Consider the following 23,080-nt stretch of genomic DNA (forward strand, 5'->3'; position numbering starts at 1 on the left):
CTATAGCTTACTAGGGTATATATATAGACTTAATAGTTACTATATACAGTAATGGACTTCTATTTATTTTGCATCAAATTAAAACTTTGGGTGTCAGATAATTATTTATTAAAAGCTAGACATTTTAAATGAGAATAAGAAAGAAAAGTATGTCTTTGTGCCCCCTTTTCCCTGTTAATGCCCTATCGGCCCCCCTGGCTAAACTTTGCTAGATCCGCCCCTGCACAGTTACCAGCGTCAGCTACGTAGAAAAAGATCCTCGAGTAGAAAGTAATAATAAATAAATTCTAACAACAGCTGATCAAGCTTAAACGTGCTGCTGTTGTTCAGCCGCTGGTTTCCTCTTTCTGGTGCAAAGTGGGCCAAAAGCAAACTAGAGACACGGACTCGCGACAGAAAAGCCGATCAGCTGATCGTTAAGCAGTTTCATGATTGAAGTAGCAGCAAGAAGAGGCAGTCGCTCCATATATCGTTTGTTAAGCTTAATGTAGGAATGCTTTACAAACATTCAGAGATGGACTTACACACTTGCTTTACTTCTCTCGGGATAACTTTGTCGGAGATGAAATGCCGGGTTGCTAGCGAAGCTCCAAATGCTATCCAGACTACCGACAGGTCCCGCATGCCACAGCCGCTCTATCACGTGATGCATACTGCTCCGACGTGCTAACGTTCTGAGGTGAGTTACGGTGTGTTGCAAGTTTTGTGAGGTGCTTTCGTGATATTTAATGGATCGGATTACATTTTTTATTTTTCTCCGATATCCGATCCAGTAATTTAGGTCAGTATCGGACCGATACCGATACGTAATATCGGATCGGTCCATCTCTACTACACTTACTACTTTTTACAGATCTCCTTGGCATTCTTCATAACATGACTAAGGCATCTGTGAAGAATTGGAACCTCGAAGTCTTCCTTGTTTCCTTTCCCCGAAGCGATGTTATAATAATGATTTATTGTGTCAGAGAGATTTTTTTTGCAAAAGCTAAACAGATAGCTTGCATTAGGACCATAGATCCATCACACATAAGCATTAAAGGTGAACGCATGGCTTTGCGCCCAAAGGCCCTTGCAACATCAGTCAGAAATGCTTCCAAAAAACATGTAACTGAGGCAGTGGTATGGTCACATGTTAAATATGTAGCCACTGGTAGGGGAGAGGATGTTTTCCGTGGATTTCTTACTACAAGTTCGTAAACATAGAAAGGAGGCGAACCCTTTCTTTTTTTCATGATACTTCCTGTAGCATCCAAATAAAGTATGTCCTCCCGACAGCGGCTCTGGAAAATCTCAATGCTCCTGGAAGACCATAAAAAAACACCTTTTGGATGTAACATCACTTTCTGCAATACATCCTCTGGGTTGTTCTTCTTGTTTGCCACCATTAACTGGAGACTCATAATCTCATTATGATGAAGACGACTTTTCTTTCGGATTTCCAAGGCTATGTTTCTCAACACTTGAGGAGTTGGAACTTCATCTCTACAGCCCGATTGCACAACATCATCATCCATTTTGCTCATTGTTTCCAGATACATGGCTCTAGGTAATTGCTTTTCCAATTCATGGCCAATTTTATCTCTCTTATGAGCTCTTACAGGTCTTCTTCTTAGTTCATAGTGGTTGTGCACACACTCGAGACCTTGAAAATTGACTTTTGCCTTTAGATCGTCTTCATTATCTACAGTGACAGTGACAGTGACTGGACAATCCTCAAAACTGCAGTAACCCAGACACCAGAAGAAAGGGCCCTTTCTTACTGAGTCCAAAGCCTTGACTCTGTGCCTTTTGAAGGCAAAGGAACAATATGGAAACACTGTCCGTATTCCGTCTGAAATCAGATTTGTCCACTGTAGTCCCTTGTATCCTCTTTGGGATCTCTTATTTTTTATATTAGTCCATTCTTTCCTTTTCAGGAAAAAAAAATTTGTTGCAAGTGGGACCCTGATTCTTATGAATCCATCATCAGATGAGTTGCTGTTAGGCTAAAAAAGAGGAAAAATTTATTTTGTGAGAAAACATTTTGTCCATGTTACATAACTACCGTAATATCAGTAAATATACCTGAAATACTTGTGTATTTTAAGTATATTAACAACCAGTGTTTCTAATGTCAGAATATATAGCAAAAATTCATGTTGAGAAGTGTCATGAAATATAAATTTCATTCTATGTTACAACATTTGATAAAATTCTTTATTTAATTGTATATTGTGTTTTTAAAAATATTTTTTATGTAACATAAAGTGGTCATTTAAACAATGATCCTAGCGCCAATCATAACTTATGTGAAAGCATTTTTAATGACTGACCTGCTCAGGAGACAGCTGTCCATCCTCCTCCAAGGAGATGTCCGGTGACAGAGAAGCGGCAGCTGATAGTTCTTCTGGTTGCTATTACATGAGTTGAGAGGTGTAACTTTAGTGTAATTACATGGAAGTGTTAAGGAGAAATTATGATAGTACAGACAGACTGACCTGCGCAGGAGACAGCTGTCCATCCTCCTGCGAGGAGATGTCCGGTGACAGAGAAGCGGCAGCTGATAGTTCTTCCTGTTGAAAATGACATTACCCGTAACAATATTAATTTTAGGGATAATTTCAACAGTAACACATTGACTAAAATTTGGTATACCAACATATTTGATATCAAACACATAGAATTTTATTTATGGAACCTGCTCTGGTGGCTTTTGTCCATTATCTGAATCCCCTTTGACTGGTATAGACAAGTTCTGTAGAGAACAGGCATACATTTTTAATAAATTTGATTTTAACTAAATAATTTAATACAATATATTTTTTTTTTAAATAAGTGAAAAGAACTAACCTGACGAAATGCATCACAAATTCTGTAGCGGTTATTTTGATTATTCTGAATACCAAGTGTCAGGCAAACTTGACCCCAGGGGCCTTCTTTATGAAGTGCATGGTCCTCCAGTTGGATGCCATGTTTTTTCAGCTGTTCCACAGTTTCAATAATTTCATTGGTTGTAATCGTTTTATTTTTGTTCTAAAACAGAAGATATAGCATTTTCAGTTTTATTTTTCGTGGAAAATGTATATGAAAGAAAAGAAGAAAAAAATACATACCCCAAATAAGCAGAAGCGGTAGACTCTAAGTGTAAAAAAGAAATCATTATATTGTCATTTATATCATTGAAATCATAACATTTTATAAAGAATATGTATAATATTCTCAATGAATTGAGAACAATTTTAAATCGGTGCCACTAATTACAAAACTATCAACTTTGTTTCTATTCAAGTACTATTTGAACATGTTTTTGTGAAATGCAATGCCCCTGAAGAAAATGTGCAGCACTTGATGTTAAAAAGCCATTGCCTGTTAGCAACAGATGTGCCTGTTATAGAACACGTGTTAATTAATTTCTGCCGTATGCTACAACTTTGCCTGAGTCCTGTGCGCAAATCTTTTTTTGTTTTTGCTCATAGCGAAGCCTGTTATCGAAAAAATATGGTGAAATAAATGTAATTTTAAGTGTTACACATAAGAAAAAAGACATTTTTACAATCAGAAATAAACTAGCTAATATCTTAGGCTAGGCTACAAGTAGGGATGGGTATCGTTTAGGTTTTATCCGATACCGGTGCCAAATCGGTACTTTTGAAACGGTGCCGGTGCTCAAACGGTGCTCAAACCGGTGCTTAAAGAATGGAGAACATAAAATTGGTCCAAAAACCACTCATGTTCAGCTGGTTTTTTGTAAAAAGATAACAATGTTAGCCTTTTCTACAGCTATGGGGCATATATGGTATCACTCTTGGCTGGAAGCAGTGCTTAAACAATGGAAAAAACACAAACTTTGTCCAAAAACCTCTCATGTTTAGCTGTTTTCCACTTTTTCTTTGGTCATTTTAGCCTTTTTGGCCAGGGTGAAGGGAGTATCTGCCATCAAACAAGAAGACAGCCGCATGTAGCTATGATGATGTTTGCTAGTTCACCTTACGTGCATTAATGTAATAACGTGGTTAGCCTACTCAAAGTAAATTACACACGAACAACATTAAGCTACTCACGCAGAGAAGAACGGCTGCTGCTGCATCATCATCCTCATCATTTCTGCTACACTGGCAGGGCTAGGGGCCAGGACTCTACTCTTCGGGTTTTTGGGGATGTTGCTAAATCCGGGTCCGATAACAGGCACCACACCCGCAGTAGATGCGCTCGGTGTGAGGTCTCGCAGCAAGCTATCAAATACGGCGCATTTCTCGGCTTTTGAAAAAAACGCTATGCGTCGCCAGGTGTTTCATCAGATTCGAGGTGTTACCTCCTTTGACAGTATCACAGTATCAGCTTAAAGCACTTGTTGCAGGCTGCTGAGTTTGCATATTTTGCTGTGAAGTACAGCCAGACTTTTGACCGCTTCGTCTTGGGCATTTTTAATCTGTAGCTCTGCTCTAAAAGAACGTACGTACCTGGACCCGCCTACTATCCTCAGAAACATAAAATGATTGGCTAGAAGTGTATCACAGCTCAGGAAAAAAAAGCACCGAAATAAAGCACTGAAATGTGCGCTGCTTTTCGGTCTGGTTACTACCGTTTATGACACCGGTACCCATCCCTAGCTACAAGACTTGATTACTCAATTACATGTAATTGGAGATGAACTACTTTGTTAGCAAATTTTAAAAGTTAATATTTAAAGTTTATACTTAAAAAACGAACTCACCCCTTCTCCTTCTTCGGCATTTTTTCTGCACAAGACTTTTATGTTCAAAATGACATGTTTTCACCTCTAGTTTTTGGAATGTCGACAGAGTCAGACACTCAAAGCTCGCATGTCCAGTAGTGGGCGGTATAGGCTCTCCAACAGATTTTGTTTTTTTCAAGTGGACCATTATGGCTTTGCAATATTGCTCCACTTGATTAAAATTTTAAAATATCTCTATTTATTCAATCATTTTATTGTAAAATTTAAATTTGCAGTTATTATCAAAGGAATACACATAAGTGGTTGATAGGAAATATTAAGACTTAGACAAGAGACGTTCAAAAGATGGGGAAAAACAGAGGGGATGTGGGACGGTGACACAAGACAGTAAATTCCATTGGATTACCTACTGGAAGAAAAAAACAGAAAAGAAAACAAGCAAAAATATAACACAATACACAACAGCAAGTATCACATCCACAACCTAGATAAGTATAAGTAACAGTAGATAATAAATATTGGTGTCAGCACGGCCCCTGCCAAGAAACATTACCATCTACATGTATTTAAAATTGAGACGTGGGCACCGGCAACTTAGGAGAGGTTGAATACACAGACCATCCCTTGGACGCCATTCAGCATGCCCAGCACAAGTGATGTTGATGTATAGATTGTGGAATAAAATTGAGGTACAGGTGGTCGGAAGGGGACACAGCAGGAATGTCTCACACCCACCTCAGTGAAACAACTGTACGCCAAAGCCCTTCATGTGTGGCGGTGTGATGGAGTGGGGATGAGGAGGGGAGGGAAGTGAAGGCAAAGTACTCTCTCGTGGGGCCAGGTCCCCCGCTGACCCAAGTAGGCACCCCTGGAAGCCACAAAGGCCCATCCGGACGGGGGCCTACATTAGCACCACCACCAAGCCCCACGGAGCCTTGGGTGGTGGGCGCACATCGTAACCCACCACAGAGGAAAATACATCCACCCAAACATTCAATAATCTCTCTGACTGCATAAGACGAAAGACACCACAGCTGAGTTTATTGTCCACCTCTGTACTAATTTTAAAGTTAACTATTGTCTTTTTTTTGTGGGTTTTAAATGTGGTGAATACTTGACAAACAAAGTAAAAAGAAAAAACCAAAAAGACAATTATAAATTAAAGGGCCTTGGAGATGTCATTCAAACTAACACCATTGCACATCAAAACATAAATGTGAGTAACAGAAAGAATAATAAAACATTTCAGAATAATTCTAAGGTGGAATTACCCTGTGGAAACAGGAACTTTCCATTTTAGAGCATTTTGAAATCACTAAAAGTTAGGTCAATTATGGACCTTATTTTTGAAAGCAAAATCAGAATTACTTGATATTGATATGGTATCACTGTGGGGTTGTATACTGTTGATCTAAAGTGGAATTACCCTGTGGAAACAAGAATTTTTCATTTTAGAGCATTTTGAATCGTTAGAAGATTAAGTCAAATATCGGCAATTTCAAAGGGCCATTACTATGAAAAGCAAAATCAGACTGACTTGATATTGATATGGTATCACTGTGAAAAAGACTGCGGTTGGAAAGTGTTGATACAAAGTTCAAATAGTATTTGGAAATACGACTTTTGCTTTTCAGAGCATTATGAAGTCATTGAAAGAGTAGTTCAAAAATGAAGATTCACAGGGCTTTTACTTTGAAATCCAAACTAAGATGGCCTTGATAGTGACAGGGCACAATTAGGGTACAAGGCTGTGTCATATAGATTGTTCATTAGAGTTTGTAAAATAAAATAAAAAAGCCTAAATTATATGTTATTATGTTCTTAACATATCTGTTAATTGTTAATTAGATGCATTTTTTTTCTTTTTCTGCCCATTCTGTTGGTTTTTGTTTTTTGCCCTTCTCCCCCGTCCCTCTTCTCAGCTGTTTCTCTTTCCCTCTTTCTTTCTCCCCTTCTTTCCCCCAGTCAAGTCTGTCCCGTATTCAGCAAGTGAAAATAAAATAAACAATAAAAGGTGAATCAAATGGACCATTACGGCAAGGCTGGGATGGTCAATTTGGTAAAGTAAATCCGTTGGGCATCTTTCTTTGCCTTTAGACAATAATTCTGATGGCAAAAGAGCCAAACGGGACAGGCAAAAAAGAAAAAAAAAAAAAGTCCAGTCACACCTCCAACACTTAACACCCACAACTACTACTTGGCTCTATATTAGGAGCCACTGACTCACCTGCCAAACACCACCTTTTACAGCACCTACTGTTTATAATGCTGCTCCTCTCTGTCCTTTCCACAACACCTACCTGCATGGTTTTGCTGAGAATACCAAGCCACAAGGTGACATTCACATGATTTAATTAGGAAAGAAACTAGCATACATTCAAGCGGATCCCAAGAGTGAGTTACTTAAAAGACAGTAAATGCACAACTTCCTCAAAGCACTTCAAATATGTGTGAAATTGAAGCCAAAAAATTCCCAGCTAACTTTCCAGGAAGTCCTCCATGCCCGTGCTTTGAATTGGTTTCTTTTTAGATAGATTGCAAACAGTTTGACATGTTGACGTATGTAAAGTGCAGTAAAAATAGAAAGAAAAGAAAGTAGAAAAAAGAAAAAAAAACAAAAAAAACATATCTGTTAATTCACTCGAAGTTGGCTTTTATTTTGAAATCCGGTTTCCACATCCATTCCCGTAATACTTTGAATACACAGGGAACGTAAAACAAACTGGAGGCTGGCTTGACTGCAAGTCTCGAATTGGAGGCTGGCTTGACACCAGTGCTGCACTGACTGTGGGACTTTAATGTGTTAAAAGCAGGTTGAAGACGGCTCAGAAACATTTGAAGATTAAAATTTAGCATTATGGCTGCTGGTGGTTTGTAAAGCCTCTACTCAGCTGTATTTTTGTTACTAATTTATGTTTGTTGTTGTTTAACACAGATTTCAGAAGAGCAAATATGCTTAATAGTTTAACTAGATTTCAATTGTCAGTGTGGGACTGCTGAGTCACCGGAAGAACTCATTTCATTCATTCTCCACATGATGTTCATATACAGAAATGTTTCACAGGAACTGATTTCTCCCAAAGGGTGAACTAGTGTGATTCCATAGATTACCTCTGTATGAATGTACTTCTTAAATGAAGGCAAGTGTTTGTCCTTTTCTGTTCCTCAGGTACAGTACGTGATATCAAGGGCAGGCGGTCAACACTGGGGGAAGACAAGAAGCAGACGTACTTCCAAGAAGGAGCTGCAGTGAGGTCAGAGGTCAGAATTTAACAGCTCAGGTTTATATTTTAGAGGTTATAAAAAATCAAAATGTATTTATAAAGAAACCTTTAAATAATAGTCATAATTATGCTTATTATAAGAAATATCAAACATTTAAGTGGATTTTCTGTTACACATATTGTGTTAGCCCTGCAATAAACTGGCAGCCTGTCTTTGTCCTGTATCAGCTGGGATAGGCTTCATCCTCCCGCAACCCTGAATTGGATACATTGTATTCCAATTATGTAATCTGATCATTTACAAACTCAAGGTATCTAATCAAAATGTAAGTAATAATTATAAAATGGGAAAGCAGAAATAAGTGTGACATGAATGTAAATGTGTGAGCTGACATAGAGGACAGCTACATGTAGTCTGAAAAACCTCCTGTTAAAGGAGGAACCAGTTAGAAGCTGTTTTCAAAGTAGCTGAGCAGATTTCATCTCAAGTAAGCGATTAAGTGTTTGTTCGTTTGTTCTGCCACTTAAAGAGCATTTAAGGACGTCTTTTGAGTGTCCAGTTGAATTAATTCTACTGGCTCTCATGGTCATTTGTTATTATAGACATATTTTTCATGTTCATCCAGCTATTTAGTAAATTCTATCTATTTAGTAATATCCGTCAGCTATAAAATGTAATATAAATATAAAAATATCTAAATATCTCCTGTCCTTTATGTTTTAATGATGTAAGTCTGTTATCGTGTTACATTAGCATTCCTCACATACAGTGGGGCAAAAAAGTATTTAGTCAGCCACCGATTGTGCAAGTTCCCCCACTTAAAATGATGACAGAGGTCAGTAATTTGCACCAGAGGTACACTTCAACTGTGAGAGACAGAATGTGAAAAAAAAATCCATGAATCCACATGATAGGATTTGTAAAGAATTTATTCATAAATCAGGGTTGAAAATAAGTATTTGGTCAATAACAAAAATACAACTCAATACTTTGTAACATAACCTTTGTTGGCAATAACAGAGGTCAAACGTTTACTATAGGTCTTTACCAGGTTTGCACACACAGTAGCTGGTATTGTGGCCCATTCCTCCATGCAGATCTTCTCGAGAGCAGTGATGTTTTGGGGCTGTCGCCGAGCAACACGGACTTTCAACTCCCGCCACAGATTTTCTATGGGGTTGAGGTCTGGAGACTGGCTAGGCCACTCCAGGACTTTCAAATGCTTCTTACGGAGCCACTCCTTTGTTGCCCGGGCGGTGTGTTTTGGATCATTGTCATGTTGGAAGACCCAGCCTCGTTTCATCTTCAAAGTTCTCACTGATGGAAGGAGGTTTTGGCTCAAAATCTCACGATACATGGCCCCATTCATTCTGTCCTTAACACGGATCAGTCGTCCTGTCCCCTTGGCAGAATAACAGCCCCATAGCATGATGTTTCCACCCCCATGCTTCACAGTAGGTATGGTGTTCTTGGGATGCAACTCAGTATTCTTCTTCCTCCAAACACAACGAGTTGAGTTTATACCAAAAAGTTCTACTTTGGTTTCATCTGACCACATGACATTCTCCCAATCCTCTGCTGTATCATCCATGTGCTCTCTGGCAAACTTCAGACAGGCCTGGACATGCACTGGCTTCAGCAGCGGAACACGTCTGGCACTGCGGGATTTGATTCCCTGCCGTTGTAGTGTGTTACTGATGGTGACCTTTGTTACTTTGGTCCCAGCTTTCTGCAGGTCATTCACCAGGTCCCCCCGTGTGGTTCTGGGATCTTTGCTCACCGTTCTCATGATCATTTTGACCCCACGGGATGAGATCTTGCGTGGAGCCCCAGATCGAGGGAGATTATCAGTGGTCTTGTATGTCTTCCATTTTCTGATGATTGCTCCCACAGTTGATTTTTTCACACCAAGCTGCTTGCCTATTGTAGATTCACTCTTCCCAGTCTGGTGCAGGTCTACAATACTTTTCCTGGTGTCCTTCGAAAGCTCTTTGGTCTTGGCCATGGCAGAGTTTGGAGTCTGACTGTTTGAGGCTGTGGACAGGTGTCTTTTATACAGATGATGAGTTCAAACAGGTGCCATTCATACAGGTAACGAGTGGGGGACAGAAAAGCTTCTTACAGAAGACGTTACAGGTCTGTGAGAGCCAGAGATTTTCCTTGTTTGAGGTGACCAAATACTTATTTTCCACCCTGATTTACGAATAAATTCTTTACAAATCCTACCATGTGAATTCATGGATTTTTTTTTCACATTCTGTCTCTCACAGTTGAAGTGTATCTCTGGTGCAAATTACTGACCTCTGTCATCATTTTAAGTGGGGGAACTTGCACAATCGGTGGCTGACTAAATACTTTTTTGCCCCACTGTATCAATGAGATGCTGTACAATACAATCCTACTGACACAGCAGAGGGATAATGACGGCTATTCAACATCGTTACACGACACATTCGAGCTGCATGACGCAGACAAAGTGACTAAATCATCTTTTTTGTGGTTTATTGTCTTCAAACCAGCAGACAAAGCTGATGGCAGAAGATGTCAGAGAAGAACTTCAGGCCGTGGACTGAAAAGGTATTTTTTTTCTTGTTATCAAAAGACATTTGGAGTGGCAGCTTCTACAACTGGTTGTGCTGAAGTAAAGCTTACAGTCTAAGACATAGGTGTCAAACTCTGGCCCGCGGGCCAAATTTGGCCCGCAGCCTAATTACATTTGGCCCGCGAGGCCATACCAAATTACTATTAGAGCTGGCCCGCCGGTCTTATGCAGCGCATGTACTGCTAATACTACAACTCCCAGATTGCTCTGTTGGCGTTTTGGCGCGTCAGTCAGGACAGGACCCATCCGGTTGTTCAGTGATGACGTGATGAATCCTACTTCCGGGTCTAAAGTAGTCTGCGTTTAATATGGCTTTTGTGTTGTTAACATGTTTAATGTTATGTATTTTCTTCTATTTGATCTCAAAAAGCTCCTAAAACAGTCAGTGATCACTGTTGACCTCCCTCGGGTTTTATTACCGCTAATCATTTATTTAAGCTCAGTTTTTAAAACCTTAGGATGTAACTACAGCCCAGCCCATGCAGCAGTATATGAATGACTAACCTCGTATTGTGGATGGATTATCTCAGTTGTTCTCCTGGCTGAAGTTTGGTCCTTTTACAGCATCCTGCCATGCGATTACATTTGTTCCTGACCACTGAGAACACTCACGTTAACTTTTATCGAGTGGAAAAAAAGTTAGCTTGTTTATATTATGCTAACATAGCTGTGTCGCTAGCGGTCACGTAGCACATCATTATATACCAGCTAGCCCAACTTCAGTAACCCTACAAACGTCACTGCTGTTTAGTTTTCTGTCTTCATTTATGCTGGAAGTGATAGCAGAGCTGTACGTTTTAATTTGTTTCCAAAACCCCGCAGTCAGGACATGCTATATTGTATTTAGATAGAAGCTAGCGAGCTAACTCCCTGCTAACTTCTAACTCCGTTAAATGTCATAAATTCCGTTTTCATGGATGCCTGGATGTTAAACTCAATTGTTACACCTGGTAGAGCAGAACGCTGATCATTTTATTAAAGATGAAAGACTTCAGACAGTTTTTCAACTCTCAGTAATGCCATAGTGATCGTTTGATATATGGACCTGCAGCGGAGTTTAGACCCAGACACAGCTAGTGACGTCAGACTGAACAACCGGATTAACGCCCTCTCCTCTGTTGACTGTAGTCATAGCAACCGCGCGAATACTGCCGCGCTACCTCTCCCAAAATGGCGAAAAGAAAGAACAAAAGCAGGAGCTTTCTGGACAGGTGGGAGACAGAATATCTGTTTACCTATGTAAAAGACAGACCTGTTTGTCTTGTATGTGGAGCTCATGTGGCTTTAACCAAGGAGTACAACATTAGACGACACTATGAAACGAAACACCAAGAGAAGTACAAGGACCTGGACATGACTCAAAGGCGCCGGAAAGCAGAAGAGATGAAAAGAAGTTTTGTTTCACAACAGACTATGTTCAAAAAAGCCATATCACAAAGTGAGGCTGCTGTAAAGGCTAGTTTTGTTGTGGCAGCAGAGATCGCAAAATCAGCCCAGCCCTTCAGTGAGGGAGAGTTTGTGAAAAGTTGTATGATGAAAGTTTGCGACGTTGTGTGCCCAGAGAAAAAGCAAGCATTTTCAAATGTTAGCCTGAGCAGAAACACAGTAGCTGATCGCACACGTGAACTTGCCAACAATCTAAATAACCAGCTGATGGAGAAGGGAAACAGTTTCGTTGCATTCTCCCTCGCTGTGGATGAGAGCAGCGACGCCTCTGATACTGCCCAGCTTTCAGTCTTCATCCGTGGTGTGGACTCAACTCTCTGTGTTACGGAAGAACTTTTAGGATTAAAATCAATGCATGGAACAACCACAGGGAAGGAAATATTTGAAGAGGTTTCCAAATGTCTGACTGAAATGAAGTTGCCATGGGAAAAACTTGTGGGGTTAACGACAGATGGTGCACCAGCGATGTGTGGTCAAAGGAGCGGACTGGTGGGCAGGGTACGGGAGAAGATGCGAGCGGAGAACTGTGCAGGTGAGCTGACTGTTTATCACTGCATCATACATCAAGAATCACTTTGTGGCAAAGCCCTAAAGATGGAACATGTTATGACCGCAGTAACACGAGTAGTTAACTTTATAAGAGCCAAAGGTCTGAATCACCGCCAATTCAAATCTTTTCTTGAGGAGTGTGGTTCGGAATACGGAGACGTGCCGTATCACACGGAGGTGAGGTGGTTAAGCCGAGGGAAAGTACTGAACAGATGTTTCGAGCTACGCGAGGAAATATTTCAGTTTCTGGAAAGCAAAGGGCAAGACACAGCTGAGCTCAGGGAGCAAGAGTTTCTGTGTGAGCTGGCCTTTATGTGTGATATCACGAGCCATCTCGATGCGCTGAACCTGCAGCTTCAGGGACGGGGCGTATCATCACAGATATGTACGCTGCAGTGAGGGCTTTTAAAACGAAATTGTGCCTGTGGCAGAATCAGATGCTACAAGGAAACCTGGGCCATTTTCCCTGCTGCCAAACGATGAACATGCAAATCTCTACTGTTGTGTTCCCATGTGCACAGTTTGCTGAAAAACTCTGTGTACTCAGTACTGAGTTTACCCGGCGGTTTGCCGACTTTGACGCCCAGAAATGTCGATTTGAACTGCTCAGTAATCCTTTTGCAGTTGACGTGGCAAAAGTACCAACAAACCTCCAAATGGAGCTGATTGAACTCCAGTGTAGTGACACGCTGAAATCAAAGTATGATGCTGTGGGCGCTTCACAATTTCCACATTTCATCCCTGACACAATGCCTGGGCTCCGCACCCACGCTGCTCAGATGCTCTCCATGTTCGGCAGCACTTACCTATGTGAGCAACTATTCTCCTCAATGAAGATGGCCAAAACATCTCACAGGAGACGTCTGACCGATGAACACCTTCACTCGATCCTGAGGATTTCCTCAGCTCAGAGCCTGAGCCCAGACATTGAGGAACTAGCATCCAAGAAGAGATGCCAGGTATCTGGCTTGGACGCATCAGAGTAGATCAGTGTGTAGCAAACTGAGCTATAATTACCATTTTCTTTGTGCAATTTGTCTTGCTACTCCCAGACATGGGCTTGAATGGTTTCACGTTTAATGATATTTTTATTAGTTAAGTGGTTTATTATTGTTATTTTATTTTTACATTTATTATTAGCCTGGGGAAAAAGTTTACTGCTAAAATTTAAATCAGAAGGCTGCAAATACAATTTTTATTTAAGAAATGCATTCCAGTGATATGTTATTTAATTGGAATTTCAATTTTGCATGTGTGCAATATTAAGTTATATATGTTTATATAAGTTATATATCGTTCAGTATTAAGCGTTGCTTATTCCATATTCAGTTTTTCAGCAAAACTTATTTGAGTCTGTAAGAAAAGGTTCCTTGTTATATCTGGAGGAAGATTTTTTTCAATAAATATTAATGTTAGCCCACGACTTTGTTCCAGTTTTGAATTTTGGCCCACTGTATATTTGAGTTTGACACCCCTGGTCTAAGAAATCACAGTGTTGATATTCAGCACAAAGAGAAAAGCTCACTTGTTTGAATTTATTTACAATCATAGTTTTATAAATTCTGACTGTAAACAGCTTTTACAGCTTTGATATTGTTTGACACTCGATATCAGGTGATGGGGTTTAATTTAAAGGTTTCTGTGTCCCAATGAGCCATTTACACTGACCAGTGTCAGTTTAACTGTAACACATTCATGATTTAGATTCAACAAAGAAATAACTGAATGTAAAAAATGGCAGCCCTCAGGCAGGTTTATAGAGATATATGCATGCATTATGAAATTTGTGTATCCCAGATAATTGTTATTCATCTAGTCATGGCAGACCTACCTCTTCCTCCCAAGTTAACTGCAACCCAAAAGAACTAGTGGGGCTATTTACACACTCACAACCAGTGTGGGGTAAAAAGAGCCACCAAAAAGCTGTCAGCCACAGATGTGCTAGAAGAGTTAGAAGCTCTACTTATGGAGAAACTTTCTAAGTCTAACAGGGGACAGGTACTCCTGCCCAAATAACATGATATAACCCCACATACAGCCCAGCCATAAAACGAACCAAGTCATTTAGTTAAAGACAGCATGGGACCAAATGCATGTAACCAGCCTGCATCAACCTGACATTTCTTCCTCCTGAATTAAATGAATGAATGGATGAAAGTTAAATGACTACAAACCTAAAGCCACTAGTTCCACACTGGAGCTCCCTGACACTGTGTGTTAACCGTATTTAGCTTGTATCAACAGTTGTAACAGGCTAAGATACCTGAGACACTGCATTGAATGATTGTTCCTGTCTTAATGATTTCAGCTGACTGGTTTCAGCTCAGATGTTCTGCTTTTTCCTTTCAGTAGATCAAAGCAGCTCGTGCTCCTTCTTCTTCCAATTTAGAAGAAGAAGAAGAAGGCGAAGGCTTCAGCGAAGTGGCGTTCATGGTCTCAGTGAACAGTCACGGTCACACACTGCATGTGGTTTTAAAAGCAACATGTCTGTTCACCACAACACTGGAGATGTGTAATATTAGTGCAGCTACGGTTTGTTCTTGAACATCAGTTCTGTTTTCTACTTTGATCACTTAGACCAACAAAGTGTTGTTTTCAGATTCTTTCTTTTACATCTATAAACCACCTGTTCATTTTTTATTACAATTAGTTTCACATGAATGTTAGTGTTTCCTTTATGATCTTTTAATGCTTACACTACACTGTACACGTCTACATTAGAGACATTTCTGTTTCCTGTTTCTGTTGACTCAGAGTTGTGAAATGTTCTTTTATTTGATGCACAATATGAAGCTCATAATTTTCTTGCAAATAAAACTCTAATGACAAACATGAACAGCTGTGCTTATTTCTGAGACATGAGTTTTTGAATGTGTTCATATTTAGACAGTGTGCATCTGTCTGCTGAAACTGTGATGTGAACCTGAGGTGATGGTCAACAGAAGGCAAATATACATCAATATAAAACAATATTGAAGTAATGTCTTTACCCTCTGCAGTGTGTGGACGCTGTGCACGCAATCACCTTATTCACTGTAGTAAACGTGCACCGCTAGCTCACGTGACCGACTGTCTCCATGGTTACATCGTATATTATTAGCTATGTAAACAGCTTCCAAAGATACCGCCATAGCTCTCTGCAGCTGTAACACTTTCACTTTCACGTGTTTGATAGTTATGAAGACAGAATATGTTTTTAAGGTCATGCTAGGCCGTTGCTATGGTGGTTGCTGTGGACTTGGGTGGACCGCTTCCGATTCCTGTTATTAGCTGTCCGCCGCAGGAAGGCTGCGTTCCATTTACAAGTAGTGACAGTCTGCCGCAACTCGAACTCAAACCCCACTTTGTTCTTTAATTATAGGCCTTTTATAGGCGTTCATGACATGCACACACACACATAAAGCACTTTGCCTCACCATGAGAATGCAAGTTTACCTAACCTAACCTTAAAGTATCTGATATAGGATAGAAAAATGAAGCAACCAGAGATTTAATGATGAAGACTCTGGGTTCTGTAGTTCACGTTTTACAGTCCTGAATGACTCTTTGCATATGATTTATTGAAGAGCAGTTTAGAATGCACTTTACATTTAGACTGTTGCTGTTTCATTTTTTACATTGTTACCGTTAGGGATGGGTACCGGTGTCCGACATAAACGGTAGTAACCAGACCGAAAAGCAGCGCACATTTCGGTGCTTTATTTCGGTGCTTTTTTTTCCTGAGCTGTGATACACTTCTAGCCAATCATTTTACGTTTCCGAGGATAGTAGGCGGGCCCAGGTACGTACGTTCTTTTAGAGCAGAGCTACAGATTAAAAATGTCCAAGGCGAAGCGGTCAAAAGTCTGGCTGTACTTCACAGCAAAAGATGCAAACTCAGCAGCCTGCAACAAGTGCTTTAAGCTGATACTGTGATACTGTCAAAGGAGGTAACACCTGAAATCCGATGAAACACCTGGCGACGCATAGCGTTTTTTTTAAAAGCCCAGAAATGCGCCGTATTTGATAGCTTGCTGCGAGACCTCACACCGAGTGCATCTACTGCGGGTGGGTTGCCTGTTATGCAACATCCCCCAAAAACACGAAGAGGAGAGTCCTGGCCCCTAGCCCTGCCAGTGTAGCAGAAATGATGACGGATGATGATGGCAGCAGCAGCCGTTCTTCTCTGCGTGAGTAGCTTAATGTTGTTCGTGTGTAATTTACGCTGAGTAGGCTAACCACGTTATTACATTAATGCAGTAAGGTGAACTAGCAAACACCGTCGTAGTTACATGCGGCTGTCTTCTTGTTTGATGGCAGATACTCCCTTCACCCTGGCCAAAAAGGCTAAAATGACCAAAGAAAAAGTGGAAAACAGTTAAACATGAGAGGTTTAGGACAAAGTTTGTGTTTTTTCCATTGTTTAAGCACTGCTTCCAGCCAAGAGTGATACCATATATGCCCCATAGCTGCAGAAAAGGCTAACATTGTTATCTTTTTACATAAAACAGATGAACATGAGAGGTTTTTGGACCAATTTTGTGTTCTCCATTCTTTAAGCACCGGTTTGAGCACCGTTTGAGCACCGGCACCGTTTCAAAAGTACCGATTTGGCACTGGTATCGGATAAAACCTAAACGATACCCATCCCTAGTTACCGTGTTATGTCATGAATAAGGTTCACCTGCTGGGGGTTTGATGGATCAGCTGGACAATACAGTCAAAGACAGACTTCATTCATCATATGCAAGAATCCTAGTTGGATTTTTGTTGTCACTCATGTTTTTGAACCAAATATTGAAAACAATTCTGACAGACTGGATACCTGGTCAGGGTGTACGTTACCTTGTACTCAAGCATTCCAGGACAGAGCCCTGCCCCACCATGAGCCTGGGTGGATACGTGGTTATAATATAAAAGGACCGATACTGAATATGAATATTTCATGAAAATTGAATTATAATACAAATTAGTAACAAGGGTTTCTCTGCACCCTTATCTACCCCATACTCAAAGAGCTGCGGGCAGAGAGGGTGACAGACGAGGATGGCACTGAAGAGAAGATGCTGGGTTTCTGGAGTCTCCTGGTCCTGTCAGTATTAGTAGGATGCATCTGCTGTGTCTTCTCGTGGATGCTCACCTACCTTGACTCGTTCCAGCCTGGTATGGATTTCCCAACACTGCAGACAGTGGCCCACGTCAGAGACGTTTAATATTGATTACATATGTCTGAATTGCTAACCCTAACCCTAACCCTAGCTCAACAGACCACAATGCCCTGGACTGTCAGTATTATTACATGCTGTGAACATAAGTAGCTTTGATCACAGTTTATGTTGTAAAAGAGAAGGAATATTGAAAGAAAGATCAACATTGTGATATTATTTCTTCCAAACTGACCAGAAACATGCTCGTCAGACTCTCACAGCAAAGGATCAGACTCACTGTGTCATGGCGCAGTGGCCCGTGGAAATGGGATGGACTCAAGTGCAGATCAAAAACCGGAGGCCAGGGGTGAGGTGTAACGAAAAGAGACTTTATTTTACAAAGCTCAGAGGCTAACAGAAATTGCAGACTAGAATCAATGAACATAAACTAGATGTCTGAGGTGAGAGAAAATACTGTGATGATAACTAGATGGCAGGGATAACTGGGTGCAGGTACTGGGCAGGGGAAACTGTGGCGGGCCAGGGCACTGAAACAGAGGAGAGAGCAGTCAGGGGAATCCCACAGAGGGTTGTGAGTGAATCTAAGGATAGTACACTGAGCTGTCTTACAAGCTTGCAGGTGGGGGTTGCGTGGAGGGGGGAGGCAGGAGAGGTCCAGGTGGGTGCTGCATGCAATGCAGGGAGGCAGGCAGGAGAGAATGGCAGTTCCAAAACGGAGAGGGATTACCGGCGGCAGCAAACTGGTCTCCAGGAGAGCTTGGTAGGTGGGTTTCAGAGGCTGACGAGAAAAACAGAGGAGATACGGTTAATACACACGATGAGTCACCAAGGAATGGACATGAGGCCGAGAACTGACTAAAGTTGGCAGATAATCTGGCGAAGACCAGTTGAGTGCGCCGGTCATAAATACTGCTGGTATGATTGCCATCAGGTGAGGAACAACAAAGACTCCACCCAGTGGGGAGGAGCCGATGCTGTGGAAAACCACCCAGACCACGACACCCTGTGCATGACGGCTCAGGCCAATGATGTCTGTTAGATTGTCAGTTGTTTAGTGCTTCTGTACAGTTAGGGTCACCGTCTCTATTTCAGAATAATTAATATGCGGAAAACACTAAAAGTTGATTGTCTTCCAATATTCTAGCATAATTAAAAAACTTTGACTTTGTAAGTACATATTATTAGTCCTAATGCCAGCATGAGTCTTCATAACTCCTGCTTTGAAATACTGAACTTTAAAATGTACCTGATGAAAGATCATTTACAGTGGCACTCTGTCAGGATCATTCTGACTGTAAGATCACTGCATTAATCTGAATCCTTCTGAAATGTGCTGTGAATGAATGCTGATGCAACTCACTGTGGGAAAGCTGTTAATAAAATGAATCTGTGACACATGCAACACATTCAGTGAGGAAGAGGACACAAAGGGAGGACACGCAGAGGCTGTGTTGAAGTCAGAAATCCAAATCTTTATTAAAAAACAGGCAGCGGTTACAAACAGGAAGACAAGCAGTCCATCAAACAGTCTACAGGGTCAAACATACAGAGAATTCAAACAGCAGTAAAAAATAACTGGACACTGAAAAACTTAAAGCAATGTGTGACGCAATAAAAGGAAGCAGCGCAGTATATTCACTGAATTATCATCAATTACAAAAGAGAAAAACGACGAATTCTAAGGATTATTTTCTTAAATGCAGTTAGTGTGGCTGGTAAAGATGGAAACATACAGAATGTAAACTGTGTGAGTTTGTGAACTTTGTTAGTAACAAATGAGGTAAAAACCCAAAACAGACAAAACACAGAAAGAGGCTCTCAGTATTCATTCATAATTAGAAAGAAACATTCTGGTCGTGGATTTTTACAGTCTTAGTTCCGCTCGCTGTCATCATTATAATCATCATGATCAATGGCGAGGTCCTGAGGTGGGCGGGACTGTCTCTGGTGATGTCACCATGAAGGAACAGCATCTGGCACGTGTTGGTGAAACATCCCAGTACACTGGTGTAGTTTCCTCTCCAGCTGTTTGACATGTGACACTTGAACATTAAGGGGAAGAAGAAGAAACAGTGTTAGGTCAGGTGACCACATGGTTTCTAAAGTAACTGACAGGAAGTAACCAGGCCGTCAGAAATGGATGGCATGTGTTTAGAAATACTGGAGTTGGGTAACTCTACTTACCAAAAGCAGAAGCACACAGATGAAGGATCAGATGCTGAATGTTGCAGGAACATGCTCGTGTGTGGTGGTCATTCAGTGCTGCTCCGGCAGGTTACACAGTCCAAGACTGATATGCTGCCCATCTGAGAGTTTGAAAACACACATGCAAAGATTTATTTTGTGTTACAGTCAAAGTTGGATGTTCATTTTTGTCCTTTAAAAATGTTTGTGTATTTGAAAGCACTAACATTTAAGGATGACTTGGATCGTCTCCTTTAAAGGGGAGACAAGTGTATCCACTGATCCACGTCACTTTACCTGGATGATGACTCCTCCCCCCTCACTCAGAAACACTCCTAATATAACCAAGCAAATAAATAATATTGAAGATTTACTTACATCATTACAAAAACAGCAAAAACATCTCCCTTTGATTCTATTTCTCCATTCCTGCTGAACATCAGGCAACAAATATCTCAATAAATCACAGTAAAATGTAAAGCACATGTTTTCTCTGCTTTGTCTAACCTCTGCAGAGCCTCTGTCAAGAAAAACATAACTGTAAGCATAAAACAAATATACATTTCATAACACGTCACTGGACAAACCTCGGTCAGTTGATTTCCTCTGTGCAGTGCAGACGAACATCAGTCAGCGAGTGACTCTGCTGGTTCTTCTGAGGAAACACCACCGTCTCTCCACACCGTCACCATCTGTGAGCACAAACTGCTGCTCTGCCAGCATGTAGGAATCACATATCACACACACAGGGGTGAAGAAACATCAGAGCTCAACTTTGGATACTTTAGATCTAAACAGATCAAAGTAGCTCTTAGTTTCAGCAATCAGACAAACAATGATACCAAACTGATTCTGTATGAATACAATATGGTATTTTCAATACAGCTGTCAAATTAATTTATTAAAACTAATACAGATATATGTACTTTTTTTTTTTTGATAAATTAGTTTGCTAAATTATAAGAATATATATATATATATATATATTTTTTCATTTAACAATTGCAACTGAAAGAAATTAAATATTGAACAAAAATATATTGTCACATTCTGAGCATGCTCAGCACGCTGACAGACTTGAAGTTGCTACAGATTTTAAGAAGTGATAATTATGGGGAAGAAACTTCTCTTTTTCATCCGTTTAATCAAACATTTGATGCCTCAGCTGTCTCAGTCTATAGCGTTCTGCAACTACAACTAACCTGAAGCTTGGATTTGGCTGCAGGTGCCCCTGTACATCCTTCTCAGCAGCATACATGTGGGTACCATTTAATCCCACTTCTTCCTGAGCTTTGCTTCATCACAAGACCAAAGGTGGCATCCCGTGTCACAGTCTTATCATCATGGAGAAGAAACATTTGAAGAAACATCATGGAGAAGAAACATTTACGCGCCTCCTGGTTTTGTTTTCTGATCCTGCAAAAAGACTGAGGACAACAAAGCCCAGAGAACACGAGATACACAACATCCAACATTCAGACTCAACAGCCTCCATAAATGAAGAGCACCAGGTTGGTTCAGTTATAGTAGATATGAGCATACTTCACATTACTGGGTATGAATAATAATCAAGAGACAAACTTTAAAGATGCAGAGCATGATGTCCCATCATCAGACTGTAAACAAACATCCACCAGGCTTCTTTGTTGCCAAAATTGATGATTCTCCCATCAGGGATCAGTAGCGTGTATTAACCTGTGGTATAAGCAGCAGTCACTGAAATATTACTGTTTCAGATAAGAAATCTAGGACATAAAAGCCAGGGTGGGAGGGATCTCTGCAAACTGACTTACCTCTGCAAGTGTGAAGCTCAACAAAAATCTGACTCTCCAGTCACAGACAAACAAAAACCTCCAGCTGGGAGATAGAAAACGCTGTCTGGGTCTTGCTGGATGTTGCTGGTCAGAGTCCCACATTAGCAGAGTGCTTCTTGGTCCCACTGACCCATGTGGACAGTGACTGTGGAGAACTGTTCTGGAAAACAGAAAAGAGAATTAAAATGACAAAAAGCCAAACAGGATTTCCACAAAGACTCTCTTGGAATCAGCAATCAAAAAAATCACTGGTTCATATTTCAATTAAATATGAACAGGTTCCTTAACTGTATGCAGTTCAGATCTGATTTAATTTAACTTCCTTCACACAGCACATTCGTCCAGGCTGACAGGTAAACATAGAATTAATCTCAGGTAACATGACTCATAGTAGAGATTCAGTAAGAAAGATTGCAGGCTCTAATATTATTACCACACAATCCAAGGACACACCAACAGCTCCGATTTGTAGAACTATTTAAACAAATGTCCTCTGAATATTCAATTCATGTTCACAGTGGGAGGGTGTGTGTGTGTGTGTGTGGGGGGGGGGGGGGGGGGGGGGGGTCGTGGAATTTTTTAAATAAAGTCTGCAACACAGAAAGAGCTGTGATCAAGCTATTTATTACTGCGCCAACACACATCAAACATCACAGTTCAGTCATGTCAGCGCTGCCACAGAAGTTGTGCTCCTCCTCCTTTATGCATTCCAAGGAAGAGGGAGGAAGTTACAAACTGATCCTACCACACTTCACGTGTCTCGCTATGAAACCTAACGGATCAATGGTTAAGCTGTTTTGTGCCCTTGGCCTTATCAGCACCTGTAAAGGGAGTTGTTTTCCCAAACTGCTGATGCTGAAGTAAGTTCATCTAGTTTTAGAAACTTTCACTGAACAGTAACAGTGTCACAACTAAGCATATGCATAAGCACTTTAAATGAGAATAACAGAAAATTTATTTTACAGAGGCTAGAGCCTGTCCCAGTAGTCATAGGTAGAACACATCTGGACAGGTCACCAGTCTGTCAGAGGACTAACACAGAGACAGACATCAGAGTAACAAATCTATTTAAAATTAATGTAAGTTTGCTGCAGCTGTATGTATGAACATGTGTTTCTGTGCTCACAGTCCACCTCTCAGGAACCTGCAGTTCACTTTTAGTCAACTTTAAACAGACCTCACAAAAGGCTGATGTGGCTGGATCAGTAGTCTGATTTAAGTACGATACCTTTGGCCAGGGATTCATCTGGTGCATCGCTTCACTGCAGTCTTACGTATCTTCCTCACACCTGAATTAAAAAAATACTGATATATACAAATAACAGCTTCAGCTGATGCATCCTGACTCAATCCTAGATGTTCAGCACACAGAGACACAGAGGTGCCATTTAAAGTTTAGTGTTAACCTGAGTCACTGATCATTTGCAGTATTACA

At 40.7% G+C, this 23,080-nt stretch overlaps 1 protein-coding gene, 1 long non-coding RNA gene and 1 pseudogene across 4 annotated transcripts in view; 1 reads left to right on the plus strand and 2 right to left on the minus strand.

The window, feature by feature from the left end:
• The window catches only part of LOC147302822 (ribonuclease inhibitor-like), a gene marked incomplete at its 5' end in the record, with an annotated part of 440,111 nt that overhangs the window by 254,493 nt on the left and 162,538 nt on the right, over positions 1 to 23,080 (plus strand). The window lies entirely within an intron of this gene.
• Positions 841 to 2,758, minus strand: LOC147302833 (uncharacterized; annotated as a pseudogene).
• On the minus strand, positions 19,106 to 21,765 carry LOC147302834 (uncharacterized). Of its 3 annotated transcripts, none has more exons than XR_015127340.1 (5): positions 21,625 to 21,765; positions 21,034 to 21,526; positions 20,059 to 20,539; positions 19,832 to 19,953; positions 19,106 to 19,689 (listed from the first exon to the last, which is right to left on the minus strand). It is a non-coding gene; the product is annotated as an uncharacterized LOC147302834 (long non-coding RNA). The 3 variants fall into 3 exon arrangements; XR_015127341.1 differs by having other exon boundaries at positions 20,059 to 20,166; positions 20,419 to 20,539; positions 21,034 to 21,765; XR_015127339.1 differs by having other exon boundaries at positions 21,034 to 21,765.

Source organism: Aulonocara sp. 'chitande type north' Nkhata Bay, linkage group LG23 (assembly GCF_057382095.1).
Source record: "Aulonocara sp. 'chitande type north' Nkhata Bay isolate Kocher_YH1m ecotype deep benthic linkage group LG23, A_spYH_male_GT1.1, whole genome shotgun sequence".
NCBI classification, from domain to species: Eukaryota; Metazoa; Chordata; class Actinopteri; order Cichliformes; family Cichlidae; genus Aulonocara; species Aulonocara sp. 'chitande type north' Nkhata Bay.